This window comes from Mastomys coucha, unplaced genomic scaffold, assembly GCF_008632895.1.
Source record: "Mastomys coucha isolate ucsf_1 unplaced genomic scaffold, UCSF_Mcou_1 pScaffold14, whole genome shotgun sequence".
Lineage (NCBI taxonomy): Eukaryota > Metazoa > Chordata > Mammalia > Rodentia > Muridae > Mastomys > Mastomys coucha.
Window position 1 is genome coordinate 2,865,105 of NW_022196896.1, and position 8,066 is coordinate 2,873,170.

At 43.0% G+C, this 8,066-nt stretch overlaps 1 pseudogene; it reads right to left on the reverse strand.

Moving 5' to 3' along the window:
• Positions 1–507: 507 nt before the first annotated feature.
• LOC116088932 lies at positions 508–1,182 on the reverse strand (annotated as a pseudogene).
• Positions 1,183–8,066: the final 6,884 nt, after the last annotated feature.

Here is an 8,066-nt window from a genome sequence, read left to right on the forward strand (position 1 = left end):
GGGGGAGAAGGGAAGGAGAAGGAGCAGCAGTAGCAGCAGCCCTACCATTTACCGAGGCCTATTTCACGTATGCAAAAATACAAAAATACCCACACTAACATGCAGCCTAAAATGGCTTTTATGTACCTCATTTAAGTTGTTCTCATGAGCTAAAAGTGTAGCTTACTCATCTGTCAAGACAGGACGCCTAGCTCTCCGTACACTTGCATACAGTCTTGGCAGGTGCACAGCCTACTGCGCCTGCTCAGGGGCCAATAGGTGGCAGCATGTTTCTTCACAAACTGCTTAACTCTGCTGCGCCCAAAGTCTGCAACTCGGTTTTGATCTTTCCTTCCTTCCTTCCTTCCTTCCTTCCTTCCTTCCTTCCTTCCTTCCTTTCCTTCCTTCCTCCCTTCCTCTCCCTCTCCCCTCTCTCCCTCCCTTCCTCCCTTCCTTTCCCTCTTCCTTTCACTCCTTTTCCCTCTCCTTTCACTCTTTCTTTCCCTTTATTCGCTTTACATCCCAATATCAGCCCCACCCCCAGGCGTTTTCCTTCTTAAACACTACCTGGAGGTCCGACTCAGAGCTAGACCTAGTACAAGGCTCATGATTCTGCACAGCTTCAACTTCCTTGCCAGCATATTCCAGAACATCCTCTTTTAGGGTGTTATCCGGGTGACCTCTATTTTCAAGGTTTCATAACTTCTTGATCACCCACCTTGTCAACAAATAGCAGCAGATATTCTAGTAACTGCCAACTGGGCAGTACAAGAAAGAAGAGTGGTTTATACAAGCCTGCCTGCTCTACCCTCTCTCGGAAATCGCCACTCTCGGAGGGAATAGCACCGAGACGCCTGCCATGGCACCAGTCCTCACAGACTACACACTGCATCCTCTCATCTAGAGCCTCACCTCAGGATCAGGATGAGGTCCCTTAAGAACGCAGTATAATCCAAAAAAGCTGTACTTATTGAACTACTGCAAGAATTTACCTTCCGTTTGTCAGGAAAGAATTTACATTCCAAATTTTTAAACTTGCTCTTTCCACAATCACAACAAGAATTTCTTTTGGCGTATAGTTCAGTTTATGACTCCCACGGTATAACTGCAAATTAGACAGATTCCTGCTGGTTCTTCTCACTCTGGCATTCAGGTATTACAGGCTTACAGTGCTTGGCTCTTGGCTGAGCACAGTGATAGCATGGGATTCCTGCTGGAGGGCACAGTACCACAGTCAGTTTAGAGGATCACATCTCTTCCAAGCAACTTCAGATAACCGGAAGCAGACAGGATTAATTTGGGTTTATGATGGGGAAGGCATGGCAACAGAAGCTTGCTCACATCTGGGCTGACCAGGAATCAGTCTGTCTGTCTTTCTTTCTCTATTTCTTTCTTCCTTCCTTCCTCTCTCTCTTTCTTTCTTCCTTTCTTTCTTTCCTTCTTTCCTTCTTTCTTCTTTTAGCTCCCTAATTTTTCCTCATGATATATACTTTCTATATTTTCTTTCTATATTTCTATATCTTTAGGCAAGCCCTCTACAGAGTGGCTCCCTGTCTCAAAAAAAATTAAGATAATAAAGACAAATTCTAAACACCACACTAGATATCTGACATCTAGAAACATCACTGGCCTTGAAGGAAAATGATGTTACTCCATTATGATGCGTTTGTTTTCATCCTGGAAGAAGCTGCCACAAATTGTTATTTTCTAAATGACTTAACGCATTATCTTTATGGTAACTGAGTGCTTTTCAAGAATATAATTAGTATGCTGTTCCAGGATCTGTAAATTAAGGAAGTCTTAACTGTCATGACGTTCAGGATGTCCTTAATGCAAGTGCCTGGACTTACATGATTCCATTATGTAATTAATACCTTAGGATCTACACCAATGCTAATATGTAAATTCCTAGCTCTTGTAGCCAACAGGGTTCCAGGAAGTGGCAGGTTAGGTTTGACCAATATTTCAGTTTTCTGACTCCATTTAATTATAGGAAGAAACTAAACTCCAGGTCCCAGGCCCTAGGGAGCTGGGGACTTCCCCATAGCTCAACAGCTTCTGTTGTAAACGGCTGTCTGCGTCCAGATATCTCAGGGACGACTGGTAAGGAGACAGTTGTCTGAACCCAGTCATCTCAAGGACAACTTCTCCATCTTGCTGGCAGGGTCACAGAAGCTCCTGTTTCCAGGCCTAGGAATGAATGCCTATCTCACCTCGCCAAATGGTTTCTTAATTGTTTGTTAAGTGGTAAAGACTATAGAAACTGCTGTTATCTAAACCAGAGTACATAAGTTGTAAAAATACATAACCAATTGCCTGTTCTGCCGACCTGCTCCTTTGTCCCCTTATCACTCTGAGCTCCAGACCTAAAGTCTAGGAGAATGAACTAGAGACCTTGAAGCCAGGTGCCCTGGATATGGTCCAGTCTCCAATGAGTATTCCTTTGCTTAACCCATACTGTAACAATACAATTGGATAACACTGCAGCTCACCCAAGCCCCTGTCCCCAACCCCCCAGCCCTTTAGCTACACCAGTTATACCTAATCTCTCTGGGTCTATGTATTGTAGCTTGGTTTTTTTTGGGGGGGAGAGTGGTTTTTCGAGACAGGGTTTCTCTGTGTAGCCCTGGCTGTCCTGGAACCCACTCTGTAGACCAGTGGTTATTATTTACTTAGCAGCTAATATCCACATATAAGCAAATACATACCACATTTATCTTTCTAGGTCTAGGTTACCTCACTCAGGATGATTTTTTTTCTTTCTAGTACCATCCATTGGCCTGAAATCTTCATGTCATTTTTTAAAATAGCTGAGTAATACTCCATTGTGTAAATGTACCACATTTTCATTATCTGTTCTTCAGTTGAGGGACTAGATTGTTTCCAGTTTTTCACTATTACATATAAAGGAGCAATGAACATGGTTGAACAAGTGCCCTTGTGGTAGCATCTTTTGGGTACATGCCCAAGAGTGGTGTAGCTGGATCTTGAAGCAGATCAATTCCCAACTTTCTGAGAAACTGCCCTATTGATTTCCAAAGTGGCTGTACAAGTTTTCACTTCCATCAACAATGGAGGAGTGTTCCCCTTGCTCCACATCCTCTCCAGCATGTTTTTGATCTTAGCCATTCTGACAGCTATAAGATGGAATCTCAAAGTAGTTTTGGTTTACTTTTTCCTAGTGGCTAAGGATGTTGAACATTTTTTAAGTTATTTATTTTTATTTCCTTTGAATTAGTGTTTTGTCTGAATGTATGTTTGTATAAGGGTGTTGGATCCCCAAGGACTGGAGTTACAGAGAGCTATAATCTGCCATTGCATGCCAGGAATTAAACCCAGATCCCCTGGAAGAGCAGCCAGTGCTCTTAACTTCTAAGCCATCTCTCCTGCCCCTGTCGAACATTTTTTTTTAAGCATTCAGATCGTTGAGATTCTTCTAATGATAATTCTCTATTTAGATCTGTACCTCATTTTTAAAATTGTATTACTTGGTATTTTAATATCTTTGCCTTGAGGTTTTTTATCTATTTTGAATATTATTCTTCTATCAGATGTAGAGTTGGTGAAAATCTTTTCCCATTCTGTAGGCTGCTGCATTGTCTGATTGACAGTGTCCTTTGCCTTATAACAAACAGCCTTGCAGTTTCATAAGGTCCCACTTATTAACTGTTGATCTCAGTGCCTTTGCTAACAGTGTTCTATTCAGAAAGTTGTCTCCCATGCTAATGTGTTCAAGGCTATTCCCACTTTGTCTTCTATCGGGTTCTATGCATCTGGTTTTATGTTGAGATTATTGACCCACTTGAACTTGAGTTTTGTGCAGGGTGATAAGTATGCGTGTATTTGCAGTCTTCTAGGCACAGACATCTAATTTGACCAGCACCATTTGTTGATGATGCTGTCTTTTTTCCAGTGTGTATTTCTGGCTTCTCTATCCAAAATCAAGTGTCTGTAGGTGTATAGATTCGTGTCTGGGTCTTCAATTTGATTCCATTGATCAACATGTCTGTTTTCATTCCAATACCATGTGGTTTTCATTACTGTAGGTAAGTAGTACAACTTGACTTTGGTAATGGTGGGACAGACATCCAGCAGTTCTTTTGTTGTTCAGGGTTGTTTTATCTATTCTGAGTTTATTGCTTTTCTGTATGAAGTTGAGCATTTTCCACTCAAGGTCTGTGAAGAATGATGTTATTTTGATGGTGACTGCGTCTGTAGATTGCTTTTGGGGGTGGGGAATGAAATACTTATCTCTGGCTTTGCATAAGCTTTTTAGTGTTATGAGTTCCATCTGTCAGTTGTTGCCCTGGATTCCTGGGCAAATGGAGTCCTCTTCAGAAAGTCCATTCTCAGACCTGTACTATGTAGGGTTCTGCCTGTATTTTCTAACAGTTTCAGTGTCTCAGGGTTCACATTTAGGTATCTGACCCATCTAGAGTTACTTTTGTGCCAGGTGATAGGTGAATGTCCAATTTCATTTTTCTACACTTGGAACCCCAGTTTTCCCAGCATCATTTGTCCAAAATGTGGTCTTTTCTCTGCTGTGTGTTACTATTTGTTGAGCGTTAGCTGGTGGCTGTATTTGCAGATACAAAGTTGAGATTGGATTCAGGTTGAGGTTGAGGTTATGATTGTGGCTAATTGGGTTTGGAGATAGGGTTGGCTTTGGTGCTTAGGTTGTGGTAAGTGTGGAGGTGGGTGGGTTTTGGGTTGGTGTTAGGGTTAGGATATGGGTAGGCATTTGGGTTAGGTTTGGAGTTCTCATTGGAGACTGGGTTGGGATAGGGGTTGGGTATGGGGTGGGAGCAGGACTTGGGGATAGGCTTGAGGTTGTGCTTGGAATTGTGCTTGGGCATGGAGGTGGCCAGGAGTAGAATGGAGTTTAGGGATATGCAGTTGGGGTTGGGGTTAGAGTGGGGTTGGAGATAGTGTTAGAGTTGGGATTGTGTTGGCTTAGATATGAGACTGGGGTTGGCATTAAACTTGGTGTTGGGTTTGAGGTTGGGGTAGGGATTGTGAATGGCACTGGGGTTAGGGTTATAATTGTGCTTGATATTGGGATAGGAATGAGACTGGGGACTGCTTGAAGTTAAAGTTGTGTTTGGTATTGTTAAGTGTGTTGTCTGATTTTATGTCAACTAAACCCATGCTAGAGTCATCTGAGAAGAAGGAATCCCAATTATGCCTCCATAAGAGTGGGCTGTAGGCAAGCCTGTAGAGCATTTTCTTTATTAGTGAATGATACTGAAGGTCCCAGTCCATTGTGGGCTGGATCGTTCCTGGTTGGTGGTCCTGAGTTCTATAAGAAAGCAGGCTAAGTGCCTGAATCCATATTGATGTCTGAGGTCTGTGCTGTTGCTGGGGGGCCACATTGATGTGAGTGGCCTATGCAGCCACCTGAGGCCATGTCTGTGTCCATGCTGCTGCTAAGGGCCATGTTGGGGTCCACGGGTCTACTGAAGCCTGCAGCTGTGGTTGGTGTTCTGTTCCACCACATGAAGCCACGTTGATGTCCTTCGACCGTGCTACAACTGGAAGCCATGATGGTGTCCGTGGGCTTTGCTGCTTGTGAGGACCATGAAGATATGCGTGGTGTGTTCTGCCATGAGTGACCATGCTGAGGCCCATGGCACATGCTGATGCTGGAGACCATGTGGATATCCATGGTCCTTCCTGTCACCAGAAACCACGGGGAAGTCCATGATCTGTGCTGCAGGTGACTGTAAAAGACAAGGAAGCTACTTTTGCAATAGTATCAATGACTGCAGACTCACAGCTGAGAGAGTCACAGAGGGTTTCTGTGACAACCCTTCCCTACCTAACCCCCAACAAAAACCCATCCTTAACAGGAAGCCCTCAAAGAGAACCCTTAACCATTTTGATCATGATGCTGATGCAGCTCTCCACAATTGATGGCTTCCAGAGGCACGCAAGTGGGGAAGGACTCAGTTTTCTTCAAGGGGCTGGCCACTGGGAGTTTGGCCATGCACCATGAGTATATGGGTAACACAAATTAGACTTGTGGTTTTTGTTGATGGTGATGTTGGTGATTGCTTGCTTGCTTGCTTTTTTCTTTTCTTTTCTCTTGGTGGGAAGGTCACAAGTGTGGAGGGCCAGACCTAAGAGTACTAGGAAGTGAGTGTGTTTGGAGTACATTATATGAAAATTCCTAAATAATGAATAAAAATATGCAGGGTGGTGGTGGTGCACACCTTTAATCCCAGCACTTGGGAGGCAGAGGCAGGAGGATTTCTGAGTTTGAGGCCAGCCTGGTCTACAGAGTGAGTTCCAGGACAGCCAGGGCTACACAGAGAAACCCTGTCTTGAAAAACCAAAAATAAAATAAAATAAAATAAAATAAAATAAAATAAAATAAAATAAAAATATTATGTTAGGGGAGGTGGAAAGCAGGCTGAGCAAGCAAGGGGCAGCAAACCAGTAAGCAGCACTCCTCCGTGGCCTCTGCATCAGCTCCTGCCTCTGGGTTCCTACCATGTGTTCCTGCCCTAACTGCTTTGATGAACTGTTCTATGGGACTGTAAATGAAACAAAGCCTTTCCTCCATAAGTTACTTTTGGTCATGGTGTTTTATTGCAATAATAATAACCATAATGAAGGTATTAGGTTTGGAGCTGGGGTTGTGGTAGAGTTTGGAGTGGGTTTGGTAGTTGGGGTTGAAGTTGGGCTTAGGGTTAGGATTGGAGTTGTATTTGGGTAGAGCTTAGGGTTGGTGTGCTGGGTACGAAGTTGATTTGGAACTGGGGATTGGTGTTGTGGTTAGGATAGACACTGGGGTTGAATTCAAGATTTAAATTGGGTATGCTGGTGGGTTGGGCAGTTGGGGTCAGGTTTGGAGTTGAGATCGGAGTTAAAGTTGGGTTTAGGATTAAGGTGGGTGTTGGGGTTTGAGTTGGGTCTGGGATGGAAGTGCGTTGGGTTGAGGATGGGCACTGAATGTGGGTTGGTAAGAAGGTTGGTTAGATCTGGTCAGTGTTGGGTTGTGGTTGGGGATGGGGTTGGAGATGGGAGATGGGGTTGGATTTGGGTCATAGTTGGTACTGAGGTTTGTGTTTCAGGTGCAGTTGCTGTTGGTGTAGGGGCTCAGGTTATGGTGGGTTTGGGGGTTGGAGCTGGTGTTGGGGATGGATAGAAGTTGGGGTTGTAGGTAGACAACTCCAGAAGTGATAGCCAGAGATACAGTAAAAGTGAAATGTAATTAACTCCATTTACAGGAGAGAAAAGCATCTAAGAAAAACTTATTTATCCATCTCTGAATTCAGTTAATCCTATGTGTATTTCAGAACGGGACCATATTTATTATAGACTTCATTTTACAATCAATACTATGTTAGTGTTTGTTCTTTTTCCTATGTTCAACTAATTAAATAAATCATTGTATTTTAGTTTCTTAATATAATTAACATTAGTTAGTTGAATTATATTTCTAATTTATCTTGTAATTTGTTTAAATGTCTCATTTAAATTCATTATTTAACTTTAATTATTTAATGAATATCGTAGTTCTGATACAAGCCCCCAGATATGTTGCAGGTTTTCTAGTTCATGAAACAGGTCCCCAAGGCTTCTTTCACCAGGAAATAGTTTCTTGTGTAATCTTTTAGGCTTCTTGCACATCATTTCCCAAAGGTTAGAGCCCCAAATATTGCATAGTGAGTCTTTCATACATTTTTGGCTTCATTGTCTCCCACGTATAGCTACCTTTTTTTTTTTTTTTTTTTTTTTTTTTTCGAGACAGGGTTTCTCTGTGTAGCCCTGGCTGTCCTGGAACTCACTCTGTAGACCAGGCTGGCCTCGAACTCAGAAATCCGCCTGCCTCTGCCTCCCAAGTTAAAGGCATGCGCCACCACTGCCTGCTGGCTACCTACATTTTGATTGGACACTTCATATTACTAAGCAGTGATGACTAGGATAGAAGGAAGGAACTACAGGAGAGACTTGGTTGATTCATGTGTTCCCATGAGAATACTAACCACCACCTCATCTACAAACAGGGACACTGACCAGCCCATGTGGTTGGTTTGTTGTTTTTGTTGTTGGTTTTCTGTCTCCTAGACAACCTCAGACCC